This window comes from Tamandua tetradactyla, chromosome 25 (assembly GCF_023851605.1).
Source record: "Tamandua tetradactyla isolate mTamTet1 chromosome 25, mTamTet1.pri, whole genome shotgun sequence".
Lineage (NCBI taxonomy): Eukaryota > Metazoa > Chordata > Mammalia > Pilosa > Myrmecophagidae > Tamandua > Tamandua tetradactyla.
The window spans coordinates 21702095-21716426 of NC_135351.1; the positions used below are offsets into that span (position 1 = coordinate 21702095).

General features: G+C 38.1%; 1 long non-coding RNA gene across 1 annotated transcript in view; it reads left to right on the plus strand.

Annotated features, from left to right (window-relative positions):
• The first annotated feature begins 323 nt into the window (after nucleotides 1–323).
• The window catches only part of LOC143669017 (uncharacterized), a 166890-nt gene continuing 152881 nt past the window's right edge, over nucleotides 324–14332 (plus strand). Inside the window, exon 1 of the long non-coding RNA XR_013168652.1 lies at nucleotides 324–454. This is a non-coding gene — a long non-coding RNA (uncharacterized LOC143669017). The remainder of the gene's footprint in view (nucleotides 455–14332) is intronic.

Here is a 14332-nt window from a genome sequence, read left to right on the forward strand (position 1 = left end):
GTGTAAAGACTTAAATGGAACACATCACACCATGGGTTTTCAGCTGAACAGTAATTTCGGCCTCATCTTGATTATTGCTGTGGCATATTGAATTATGCACCACAATTTAGATGTTCTTAATCTTAATCTGCATTCCCGTGGGTGTGAACCCATTGTAAACAGGAACTCCTGAAGATGTTATTTTATTTAAATTGTGGCCCACCTGAATGAGGGTGGGTGTTAATGGGAATTACCGGGTCCTTAAGAGCAGAAGAAATTCAGATATAGAGCTTTGGAGAGGAACCGGAAGTCCCCCGAAAGCAGGAAGTCAGCAGAACCCGGAAGGTGTAGTAGAGCATAAGGGAGGCAGGTACACAAGAGGATGTCAGGAGCCAGCACTGCAGTGTTACAGACTTTGGGGAGAAAGCATCACCCTGCTGACACCTGGATTTTGGACTTCGAGTGTCTCAAAACAGTGAGCCAATAAATTCCTGTTGTTTAAGCCAGCCCATTGTGTAGTATCTGTCACAGCTGCTAGGAAAACTAAGCTACTTGCCCATGTTTATTAATTAAATATTATGGCCAATTTATGGACCAAACTATAAATGTGACAATTTGTCACAGAAATACTCCTTACATTTGCCAATTTGTAAATAATGAAATGTTCTATTTTGGTACAAATGAAGAATTATATTAAAACAGCATGTCCGTAAAATACTGTTTCTGGTGTATAAGTAGGTATTGCTTGTATGAAGTTTTCCATCACATATGTTCCGAAAAAATATACAAATCCTGAAGAAAAAAGTTTAGAAAATTCTAGAAAAAATTATGTTAAATGTTATTGAATGCAGGTCTCCTCAGTGGCTTTGTGACTGTATAAAAGGAAACATACACTATCCAGTATTTTTCAAACTTCTTTTTCTGTTTTAATTATTTTATGGTGTTTTGTTTTAATTTGTAGAGCAGTTCTCAGTAATTACTCTCTTTGCGTCACACTTTGAAAACCTAGGCACAAAACTTCTGTGTGTGTGTGCGTACAAAAACAGGCAATTATTTTGTACACAAAAATAGGCAATTGTTTTGTACACAAAAACAGGCAATTGCCATTCCAATGACCTGCATTAATTGTACAGCTGATATTACTAATGACTAGATATGTTCACACCTTTAGCCAATAATGAAATAAAAAAAAGCCATAACCAAATAACAACTGTGAGGTCACATTTAGTGGATTTCTTTTGTGATTTCTTTGATTTCTCTAAGTCAAAACAAGAGTTTTGTTGAGGATGGTTGGGGAGTTGCTGGACAAAAGACAAGCTGGTTATGTCATTTGCCTGTAATTAGCTCCTGCTACCAGCGCATGATTCTGCTCAACCACATTGCTTGAGTAGGATCCAGTCCCTTGACAGAGCTCCAGCAAGTTGTCTCCTTTTACAGGTCTCAATGGAATATACTGTGTTGAGATGTGTTGTTGGCAATTTAAAGCCAACCTTAAAAATTACTGGTAATTAAGAGGTCACAACAAGGACGTGAACAACCGAAGATTTCTCTGCCATGTACTTTGTTGGTGAGGCTGACAGTACGTTATTCATGATGTCATTCCATGCATTCCTTTGCAGACACGGAGATGGTGGGAAATGACTATGTGGACTGGTCTTAATAGAGTAAGAGTGACTCTCGCTAGCCTTTTCCTACTCGTTTTCTGGGTGGTTATAAACTCTATACCTCATCTCATTCTATTTCTTTTGTGGAGTTTCAATGAAAGAGGGATACTTTTGCCTACTTTCTGAACCTTTGATTAAAAGAGTCAAATCTCTTTTATGTCTTAACCTGCATCCAGTTCCCTTGGCAGCATTTTATGCATCTCAGTAAAGTCTTTCCTTTTTGCAATCTGTCAAGATACTCATTAGATGTTAACTCGTTTCTAGTTTGGAGCTGGGATTTTTACCATTGTCTTTAAATTGCTGTGTGGCGAGATATTTTTGAAGTATTTATCGTCCTAATGAGAGGTCTAATATTCTTTTTCAAGAATGTTGACTCAATTTTGCCACTTTATTTTCTTTACTATTAATGTGTACTTTGGCTCAGATTTCTTTCTGAATGAAATCAATATCCAGGTGACTTCCATGATGTACATAATCATTTTACATAATCATTGAGCCAAGAGGCATTTCCTAATCTTATAATTATTCTGATTTAGAGATGAGGTCCTTTTTAATTTATGCCCTGCTTTTACCTGCTTTTGGTCCACACCTTTTTATTGACCTATTTTTTTGAAGTCATAAGGGGTTAGCCATCTAGAGTGGACACTTTGTTCTAGTTTGATGGAATATGATCAAACATCCTGAGCTCTGTTTATAAATCAACGTCATAGCCACAGTCTGGATTTTAAAATTGCCAAAGCACAGAGTTAAAAAAAAAAGTCCATCAGGTGTTCATTTTCATGTCAGGCTTTGTATGGTTTAAGTGATCTGTTTAATGTCAGTATATCTTCAGGTCTCTCTGTGCTTTACCCTACCTCACTATTCTAAGCTCCTTTTAATCAGTCTTTATTCTCTGGCTACTGCCTTGTGGTGCCTAATTTTGCAGCCTAACGACTGACTCTGAGGTAGCCCTGCCTCCCACTCTTTTTCCTAGCAATAATAAAATAATGGAAGGGCATCAATAACTGAAGATTTGTCTCTTTAAAACAGGAAACAACAGTGAACCTGTCAATACCTAAGATTGCTGTATAAGAATAAGACATGGATAAACTGTACCACTGCCTATAGTTTTCCTAAGAATCAGAAAAATAAAAAGTGCCCAAGGGAAGCTGTATTTCATGGTATTTGCAAGTGTTGAGTTTTGGTCTTGATTTGCTTTCTTTCAGACATTCATTGTTTCTTCTGAAGGGTAAGGTGATACTACCCTGGACTCTTCCTAGATAGGTATTCCTCCTGAGGGGAAAAAAAAACAAAGGACAGCTGTCGTGGAGAAGCTTCGGGGAATTTGTTGGGCAAGAGATTTTCCTTAAAGTTTATCTGCCACGGAGCTGCAAGTTGGGTCATTAGGACCCATCTTAGAGATTTCCCTTCGCTGATGTCATGTGGTATGGAAACCCTCGTGCGGAAAACAATCCTAAAGGAAGGCAGCATCATCCTTGGGGTGGGGGGAGAATAGGAGGAATGTCCCTGGCCGGAGGTGCCCCAGGAAGCTGTTTCCTCTGAATAGTTAAATGGCTGCCTCTCAACTTGCACAATGTCACATTGAATTTGAAACAGGGAACTTTTTATATTTTTCCCCTGATTGTGCTGGCACCTGGCAGATGCCTATTTACCACAGGCATCAATACACATAGTAATCAAAGGAAATCAGAGGCACAGATTAGCAACAGCTGCAAGTCATTAGTGACAGACACGGGAAAGCACAATTCTGCACCCAACTTTGAAATAACCAATATGAGTATTTCAGAGCACGAGGGTTACCGCAGGGCACTCACTAGCCTGAGAGCAGCCAAACAATAGCTAGGCTTGTCTCTCAAGAGAGACCCTTCTCAAAGGCAGCACCACACACTCCATATTATAACACAATCAATCACAAGCGATTGGTCCATTGAGTGTTAGCCCTTTTGCAGAGTCCCTTACTCATCTTCTGATCAAAGTTGGTCTGAATGGAGAAATAACCTCTGGCTGGTGGGAAACCCTGTCATCTCTTATCATAACTTTAGTGGAGGGGTGTCATGGGTGTTGAAGTTCATTTTGATCGTATATTATTGACCTAGTTAGAAAGGAGTATATAGAGAGGGAAAATAAGATATCCCCTTTTGCCTTTTAATCACATTTCCCCCCATTTCTATTTGGAAATAGCTCTGATGGATGGCTGTTCTCTTGGTAGTTGCATATTTTCACTGGCGACACTAACCTTAGCCTCTTCCAAAAAAATGCTATTCAATTTTTAGCTTTTTCCTAATCAATTCATTCAGGGCCTCGGTGGAATACAAGTTGGTCATTTTAAAAATTTCTAGCTGTTGCCTGATATGTCCCAAAACAAATTTAGCCTGCATGGATTTCTATTTTGGACCATCTCTGGAAATGCAGATTTACTGTACAACTGGGGAATGGTTTAGAGATAAACAGACACAGTGAGCTGTTGTCTGATGAGCAGGACTGGGCAAAATTTAGCTTTATATATATGCTGCGATAATTGGACCATCGAACCAGAGGATGTAGATTAAATTGGTCTCATCACCACATGTTCTCTCTTCTCCCTTTCCTTGATGTTCTAGGTGGATTCTTTTTAAATTCTGTTTCAGAAATTTCTCCTTTCTCCCTCCCCCAAAATATCTTATGAAAGTTTTTCTCAGATTTCTTACAATAATAAGTAATTTGTTTTTGGACAATAGGATAAGAAAGGGAAAAGTAATGCTCCCTTTTATCTAATGCAGTATCAACCATTACATATCAGTTCTTAATAGCAAGTGATACGTTATCATTTTAGAAGAAAGCTTCCAGGGAACATGAATTCCTTGGAGCATCTGCCACATCATAGGTCTTCAAGTGCATATGTGTTGCTTTTTCAGCTCTCTGGGGAGAGAAATTAATTCATACTTGCTAAATGCCATAATTTCTAGGTTTAGTGGGATTTGATTTATTGGGAGTAATTTTATAAGGAAACAAAGGTATGGTATTAATTTCATAATTTTACCTACTAATTACTTTGACTCATATTTATTGAATGCCTACTTTGTCTCAGCAACTGTTTTAAGCACTGTGGATATAGCAGCAATATTAAAAACCAATCTGGGGTGGGCCACGATGGCTCAGCAGGTAGAATTCTTGCCAGAGACTCGGGTTCGATTCCTGGTGCCTGCCCATGCAAAACAAACAAAAACCCCATTCTGGGCAGATTTAACCAATTGTTGGTGAGCATATAGGTAGCTGACAGTTACCTCTGAGGTGGCAGTTTGACTGTAATTCATGTATACATCTTTTTCTTTCTTCTTCCCTCTCTTTTCTTTTCCCTCCCATTCTCTTTCCGTCCCTCTCCTTTGTCCTTGTTTTATGATTTAGGCCTTAGAGGAATAAGGACAAGTACTGTGTGTTACATGCAATTATTCAGTTAAATAAAACATTTATTCTTGAGAATTAATCTGTATTAGTTAGGATAAAGTTTCTTTTAAAAATTAACTCCCCCCCCCCAAAAAAGAATCAACTTCTGCATTTCAGTTGTTCAACATAATAGAAGTTTCCTTCTTTGCTCATGTAACAGTCTGAAAAGGGTGTTCCTGGTTGGGAGGAGGCTTTGGTCCATGCAGTGAGTTAAGTGATTCAAGGACTCCAGCTCCTTCTATTTTGTAGCCCTGCCATCCCCTATGACCTTGGAATCCTCTGCTTCTTGCTGGTGGCATGAGAAATAGAGACTGTGAAGGCACAACTATTTCTTAACTGTTTTGGCCTCAAAGAGGCACATATCACTTCACCTCACTTTTCCACGGGGAGAGCTATGTAGATGAGCCTACCTAGATGAAAGGAGGCTTGGGAAATTCGTAGTCTTACTTTTTGCCTGAATAGACATTTCAAGATGACAGTTCCCTACCATAGAATTGGGAGGAGATTTGAGTGGGCGCAATGATGTGTCAGGTGCCATGCTCATGTCTGGAGATATAAGGATGGATATTTCATTGTCCTTCTGGATGGCAAGAGCCACGTAGGTACCCAGCTACCAAATACATGACGTTACAAGTGCTAAATAAAGGCTTATGTGAACACAGATACAGGGACACATAACCCACTTGGACGTTCAGGGATGGACTCAGAGAGGAGATACTGTTGAAGTTGAGCCTTAAAGGGCTTCATCTAGCAGAAAAGAGAAGGAAGGGTGTTGTGGCTGTAACAAAGGCTTAAAGCTGAGAAGAGGAAGATATATCAAGAGAATGATGAGCTGCTCAATGTGTTAGGTGCCAAGTATGCCGAGGTACCTAGGGCCAGACTAGAGAGAGCCTCGTGTGCTGTCCTGTGCAGGAAGAGCTAGAATAGGAATGTGAGTGTATCCTGGGAGCCTGAGACTTCAAACGCAGGACTTCCGATCCCACTCCTTCCTGAAGGCCATATTTATTACATAGGTAAAGTCACATGTGACTTTTTAAGGAAAAAGATGGTTGGCTTCTATGCAAGTAAACATATCTTTTGTAGCCTTGTTATTTTCTGGGGAAGGAATGTGTCATCTCACAAAACAGGCATGTTAAAATGTATTGAACCCCATCTGACTTCAGGGTTGACATTTCTCCAAACTTTTCTTGTCACCCTGCGCCCCCCCCCCCCGCCGCGATGACCCCAGTGTTTGTAGTATTGAATGTGCTTCATATAGCAAAGAGAATCTAGAGCTCCAGGTACCAAAGAGGCTGAGACTGTCTCACCTGTTCTGGGTGGAGAGCAATCTTGAAGCGTTGTGATTAAGTTTGGTCTAGGAGATGTGCTAAAGAACTGCTGCTAGTGGATGATGTGTGAGGTCCCTTGCAAGACATATACATTGTTTTCCCCAAGAAGCTTAGTAACTAGAATCACGAGGCTGGAAGAAACAAGAGTCTGATGTCCCTGTACCCATGGCTTGTGCTTAACATATAGCATTATTAATCTCATAATGAATTTTTGCTTTCCTTTTTTTTTTTTTTAAATGGACTCAAACTAGTTAACAAGTATCGACCCTTTTAAAGGAGGAGAATCTGGGATGGTGAAGTAACTGTATAAGGTGTGTTATTAATCTAATAAATATTTAATAAACCTTTGTTAAAAATCGAGGCTCTGTCTGGGCCTTGGTATGGGAAGAAGAGGGAGACAGAATGATGGCTAAACCGAAGTCTTTGCCTAGATCTAACAATGGAGATGTGGTTATATATAAATAACTAGACCATAGAGATATGAAAAGTTCCATAAGAAAGGAGGGGACACGAGGGAGAAAGAACTGGAGGAAATCAGGGGAAGCTTAATGCAGTGAGCCGGGCCTGAATTTTATAGATAGGAGGCCAATCTAGAAAAACAGATGCTGGTACAGGGATATTGAGATGAGTAAGTATGGGGTATATTTGAGGGTTACCGAGTCCTCCCGCTTGTTGGAGTCTAAGCTGTATGCAGAATGCAGGAATGTTTGCATTGGAACAAGACTTTGAATACAATGTTAGTAAACTTGAATTTTGAATTTTATGTTCATAACTCTAAAATGGGAAGGGTCTACTTCCAAGTTTCAGGCAAAGAAGTATTATCCAGAATTTACTGAAAAGGACCCTGAAGCTCAGAGTGGTTACCAGGGATTGGCCCAAGGTTATACAGGGGGAGGAAGAAGCCCCTCAGAGCTCTCAGTGCAGGGGTTTCGGCTTCCTCTATGACATCAGGTCAGAGAGAAAGCCCGAGGACATAAACCAGAGGACATGAGCCTTTACTGTTGCACACAGGACAGCACATTTCTCCCAGCCAGCTGTGATCTGATCACATTTAGGGATCTTTGAAAAACGAGATGGATTTCCAAACCCATTCCCCACCCGCTGACTGCAGCTTTGATTCTGCTTCTGTGTTTTTTTTTTTTTTTTTCCTGAAAGTGCTGGTCCAATGATCATTTTGGGAGTCAGAGAACGTTACAGGTGTGAGAAGGACTACTTATAAAATATAAAGAGAACTATGATCACTATAAGATAATGATTTTGAGAGAAAGAAGAGGCACAATTTACGATAGCTTGAAATGGATAAATACCGTCCACTCGGCATTTTTACCATAAAATGCACAATAGAGAATGCTGGATGATTTCCTTTTTAGAACTTGTTAAAAATTATAGCAGATGAACATTAGGCAAAAATCAAAGGGAGATGTTCGCTCACATATTAAAGTTTAAAAGAAATCTAGTTGAGTCTGGTTCCAGTATTTGCTGAAGTTTGTGGCTGTGTCAACAAAGATGATTTAAAGTAAGCATATTTTACATCCTAAACGGAGCAGTCTCAGAGTCTGAAATAGAGAGTAGCTTTAAAATGGGTTTCCTTTTCTTTCCTTCCAGCTGTATCTAGTGCTAGAGGGAGATGAACTGGCATGTTCTTTGTTACATAGCAACATACGCACCCGGGGAGTGAGGCACATCCGATTTTCAAAGTGTTAGTTCCTTTGACTCAGTTAACAGTGGAGTTGGGGAAAATAGACTGGGGAAAGCTGCGTAACCATTCAATACAGCATGCCAGCCTGTGAGACATTTTAGTCAAATTCTCCAAAATACACTGGGGGTCTTAGTAAAATTGGGCCAATAAAATGGAGCCATGATCAGTGTTTGGCTCTGCATCGTTTGGCCTGACTTGGAGTCTAGTTCTCTATTACCCTAGTGACTATAATGAGAGCAGTGTGACAAAAGGTATTAATTTCCAGGTGAGCTTCTCAGTTTTATTTTTAGTACCTTCTTGATTTGACTTAAAAGTCTCTGCACGTTGTCTTTAGATTTGATTTGCCTTCCAGATACCTTGGGCCCAGTGACCCTTCAGCAACCCAACATCTGTTTTGTTATATTCTTAATTTCCCCCTGATGCGAATGTGGTTTTCTAAAGGCTGGATGGAAATTTTGACCGCCCTCCCTTTATAAAAATGCTCTGTAGATTTTGTTACCGTCGTAATACAAAGTTCTTAAACCTAACTCTAGTACTGAAATTTTCTTGCAGTGTTTTATGTTTGTTGTATTCTTTCATCTTGAAGGCTTAAATTAAGGAGATTTTGCAAAAAAAGAAAAACAAAAACAAAAAACAAAACCATTAATGTTGCTAATCTGTTTCAAATCCGGTAAGAACAAAGCCTAAATTTCTAAGGCTGGGGATTTAAAAATATTCTTAATCTTAGGAAAATGTGTTAACATTAACAAATCTATTTAACATACGAATATCATAACTTGTTTAGAGCTTTAGCTTTTTCAGGCACTGCCTTATCTGTGCCTGTGTGAGGATAGGGTCCCTGTTCTGTGCATGTCAGAGATAATACAATGTCTACACAGAGCCTGCTGTGGAATAGATACCCAAAACTATTTACTAGATATTGCTGATTGAGTGTACTTTTTCATTTAAGCATCACAGCTGCAACTACCTTATGAAGGTGGGGGTATTGATTAATCTGTCTTTTTTGTATATTTGGAGACTGCAGAACAAAACTCCAAGTTCAGCAAGATCTATCTGAAATTATGCAAGGAATCAGACCCCAAACTCCAATGTCCATTCCAGCACCCCAGCCTGCCTTCCCAGTAAGCGGAGGGAGAGCCAAGTTTCATTGGCACCCAGGTTGTGCTTATAGTTTTGAACAATATGTAGTGTCTGAGCTTAAAGTTTCCAAGTTCTAGAATTTCGGATGACCTGCTGAAAACTTTTATGCAGATGAGCGATTTTGTAGCTCATAATGTTTCTAATTCATAATGAAAACATGCAAATAATTATTGAAATCTTATCCTACGTCTGCAAAAAGGAAAAATAATTTAGAGCGTATTAGTACAGGTTGGGTGTGTTACAATTCACTGCCTTGTTCTTAGTGGACATTCAGTCAGTGTTTCTTCTTGTGAGGCACTGGTGCTAGGAGGCTGCTGGAGAAAGAAAAAGCAGAAGAGAAGGGTCCCTTCCTTCAAAAATATCTTGGGGGTTGCTCTGCTGCTGTTTTGATAACTAATTCATTCTGTACAGATGAAGCCAATTCCGTGTGCTCAGCTCTAAGCACAAAACCCCAAAGTGGTCAGATGAAGACCTGAATTTTATATTTATAATACAAAGATTACTTAAAATAGATCTGTGAATTCTTATGTTGGAAATGAGAGGACAATAATTGCTTCTTTTTTTTAATTTTTTAATTTTTTTATTAACGGAAAGAAAAAAAAAGAAATTAACACAACATTTAGAAATCATACCATTCTACATATGCACTCAGTAATTCTTAACATCATCACATAGATGCATGATCATTGTTTCTTAGTACATTTGCATCGGTTTAGAGGAACTAGCAACACAACAGAAAAAGATATAAAATGTTAATATAAAGAAAAGAAATAAAAGTAGTAATAATAGTAAAAAACAACAACAACAAACAAACCAACAAGCAAACAAAACCAAAAAAAACCCTATAGCTCAGATGCAGCTTCATTCAGTATTTTAACATGATTACTTTACAATTAGGTATTATTGTGCTGTCCATTTTTGAGTTTTTGTATCTAGTCCTGTTGCACAGTCTGTATCCCTTCAGCTTCAATTACCCATTGTCTTACCCTGTTTCTAACTCCTGCTGAACTCTGTTACCAATGACATATTTCAAGTTTATTCTCGAATGTCCGTTCACATCAGTGGGACCATACAGTATTTGTCCTTTAGTTTTTGGCTGGATTCACTCAGCATAATATTCTCTAGGTCCATCCATGTTATTACATGGTTCATAAGTTTATCTTGTCTTAAAGCTGCATAATATTCCATCGTATGTATATACCACAGTTTGTTTAGCCACTCTTCTGTTGATGGAGATTTTGGCTGTTTCCATCTCTTTGCAATTGTAAATAACGCTGCTATAAACATTGGTGTGCAAATGTCCGTTTGTGTCTTTGCCCTTAAGTCCTTTGAGTAGATACCTAGCAATGGTATTGCTGGGTCATATGGCAATTCTATATTCAGCTTTTTGAGGAACCACCAAACTGCCTTCCACAGTGGTTGCACCCTTTGACATTCCCACCAACAGTGGATAAGTGTGCCTCTTTCTCCGCATCCTCTCCAGCACTTGTCATTTTCTGTTTTGTTGATAATGGCCATTCTGGTGGGTGTGAGATGATATCTCATTGTGGTTTTGATTTGCATTTCTCTAATGGCCAGGGACATTGAGCATCTCTTCATGTGCCTCTTGGCCATCCGTATTTCTTCTTCTGGTAGGTGTCTGTTTAAGTCTTTTTCCCATTTTGTAATTGGGTTGGCTGTCTTTTTGTTGTTGAGTTGAACAATCTCTTTATAAATTCTGGATACTAGACCTTTATCTGATATGTCGTTTCCAAATATTGTCTCCCATTGTGTAGGCTGTCTTTCTACTTTCTTGATGAAGTTCTTTGATGCACAAAAGTGTTTAATTGTGAGGAGCTCCCATTTATTTATTTCCTTCTTCAGTGTTCTTGCTTTAGGTTTAAGGTCCATAAAACCGCCTCCAGTTGTAAGATCCATAAGATATCTCCCAACATTTTCCTCTAACTGTTTTATGGTCTTAGACCTAATGTTTAGATCTTTGATCCATTTTCAGTTAACTTTTGTATAGGGTGTGAGAGATGGGTCTTCTTTCATTCTTTTGCATATGGATATCCAGTTCTCTAGGCACCATTTATTGAAGAGACTGTTCTGTCCCAGGTGAGTTGGCTTGACTGCCTTATCAAAGATCAAATGTCCATAGATGAGAGGGTCTATATCTGAGCACTCTATTCGATTCCATTGGTCAATATATCTATCTTTATGCCAATACCATGCTGTTTTGACCACTGTGGCTTCATAATATGCCTTAAAGTCAGGCAGCGCGAGACCTCCAGCTTCATTTTTTTTCCTCAAGATGTTTTTAGCAATTCGGGGCACCCTGCCCTTCCAGATAAATTTGCTTATTGGTTTTTCTATTTCTGAAAAATAAGTTGTTGGGATTTTGATTGGTATTGCATTGAATCTGTAAATCAATTTAGGTAGGATTGACATCTTGACTATATTTAGTCTTCCAATCCATGAACACGGTATGCCCTTCCATCTATTTAGGTCTTCTGTGATTTCTTTTAACAGTTTTTTGTAGTTTTCTTTATATAGGTTTTTTGTCTCTTTGGTTAAATTTATTCCTAGGTATTTTATTCTTTTAGTTGCGATTGTAAATGGGATTCGTTTCTTGATTTCCGCCTCAGCTTGTTCATTACTAGTGTATAGAAAAGCTACAGATTTTTGAATGTTGATCTTGTAGCCTGCTACTTTGCTGTACTCATTTATTAGCTCTAGTAATTTTGTTGTGGATTTTTCCGGGTTTTCTACATATAGTATCATATCGTCTGCAAACAGTGATAGTTTTACTTCTTCTTTTCCAATTTTGATGCCTTGTATTTCTTTTTCTTGCCTAATTGCTCTGGCTAGAACTTCCAACACAATGTTGAATAATAGTGGTGATAGTGGACATCCTTGTCTTGTTCCTGATCTTAGGGGGAAAGTTTTCAATTTTTCCCCATTGAGGATGATATTAGCTGTGGGTTTTTCATATATTCCCTCTATCATTTTAAAGAAGTTCCCTTGTATTCCTATCTTTTGAAGTGTTTTCAGCAAGAAAGGATGTTGAATCTTGTCAAATGCCTTCTCTGCATCAATTGAGATGATCATGTGATTTTTCTGCTTTGATTTGTTGATATGGTGTATTACATTAATTGATTTTCTTATGTTGAACCATCCTTGCATACCTGGGATGAATCCTACTTGGTCATGATGTATAATTCTTTTAATGTGTTGTTGGATACGATTTGCTAGAATTTTATTGAGAATTTTTGCATCTGTATTCATTAGAGAGATTGGTCTGTAGTTTTCTTTTTTTGTAATATCTTTGCCTGGTTTCGGTATGAGGGTGATGTTGGCTTCATAGAATGAATTAGGTAGTTTTCCCTCCACTTCGATTATGTTGAACAGTTTGAGGAGAGTAGGTACTAATTCTTTCTGGAATGTTTGATAGAATTCACATGTGAAGCCGTCTGGTCCTGGACTTTTCTTTTTAGGGAGCTTTTGAATAACTAATTCAATCTCTTTACTTGTGATTGGTTTGTTGAGGTCGTCTATTTCTTCTTGAGTCAAAGTTGGTTGTTCATGTCTTTCCAGGAACCTGTCCATTTCTTCTAAATTGTTGTATTTATTAGCGTAAAGTTGTTCATAGTATCCTGTTATTACCTCCTTTATTTCTGTGAGGTCAGTAGTTATGTCTCCTCTTTCATTTCTAATCTTATTTATTTGCATCCTCTCTCTTCTTCTTTTTGTCAATCTTGCTAAGGGCCCATCAATCTTGTTGATTTTCTCATAGAACCAACTTCTGGTCTTATTGATTTTCTCTATTGTTTTCATGTTTTCAATTTCATTTATTTCTGCTCTAATCTTTGTTATTTCTTTCCTTTTGCTTACTTTGGGATTAGTTTGCTGTTCTTTCTCCAGTTCTTCCAAGTGGACAGTTAATTCCTGCATTTTTGCCTTTTCTTCTTTTCTGATAAAGGCATTTAGGGCAATAAATTTCCCTCTTAGCACTGCCTTTGCTGCGTCCCATAAGTTTTGATGTGTTGTGTCTTCATTTTCATTTGCCTCTAGGTATTTACTAATTTCTCTTGCAATTTCTTCTTTGACCCACTTGTTGTTTAAGAGTGTGTTGTTGAGCCTCCATGTATTTATGAATTTTCTGGCACTCCGCCTATTATTGATTTCCAACTTCATTCCTTTATGATCCGAGAAAGTGTTGTGTATGATTTCAATCTTTTTAAATTTGTTAAGACTTGCTTTGTGACCCAGCATATGGTCTATCTTTGAGAATGATCCATGAGCACTTGAAAAAAAGGTGTATCCTGCTGTTGTGGGATGTAATGTCCTATAAATGTCTGTTAAGTCAAGCTCATTTATAGTATTATTCAGGTTCTCTATTTCTTTATTGATCCTCTGTGTAGATGTTCTGTCCATTGATGAGAGTGGTGAATTGAAGTCTCCAACTATTATGGTATATGTGTCTATTTCCCTTTTCAGTGTTTGCAGTGTATTCCTCACGTATTTTGGGGCATTCTGGTTCGGTGCGTAAATATTTATGATTGTTATGTCTTCTTGCTTAATTGTTCCTTTTAATAGTATATAGTGTCCTTCTTTGTCTCTTTTAACTGTTTTACATTTGAAGTCTAACTTGTTGGATATTAGTATAGCCATTCCTGCTCTTTTCTGGTTGTTATTTGCATGAAATATCTTTTCCCAACCTTTCACTTTCAACCTATATTTATCTTTGGGTCTAAGATGTGTTTCCTGTAGACAGCATATAGAAGGATCCTGTTTTTTAATCCATTCTGCCAGTCTATGTCTTTTAATTGGGGAATTCAGTCCATTGACATTTAGAGTTATTACTGTTTGGATAATATTTTCCTCTACCATTTTGCCTTTTGTATTATATATATCATATCTGACTTTCCTTCTTTCTACACTTTTCTCCATGTCTTTCTCTTCTGTCTTTTCGGTTCTGACTCTAGTGCTTCCTTTAGTATTTCTTGCAGAGCTGGTCTCTTGGTCACAAATTCTCTTAGTGACTTTTTGTCTGAGAATGTTTTAATTTCTCCCTCATTTTTGAAGGACGATTTTGCTGGATATAGGAGTCTTGGCTG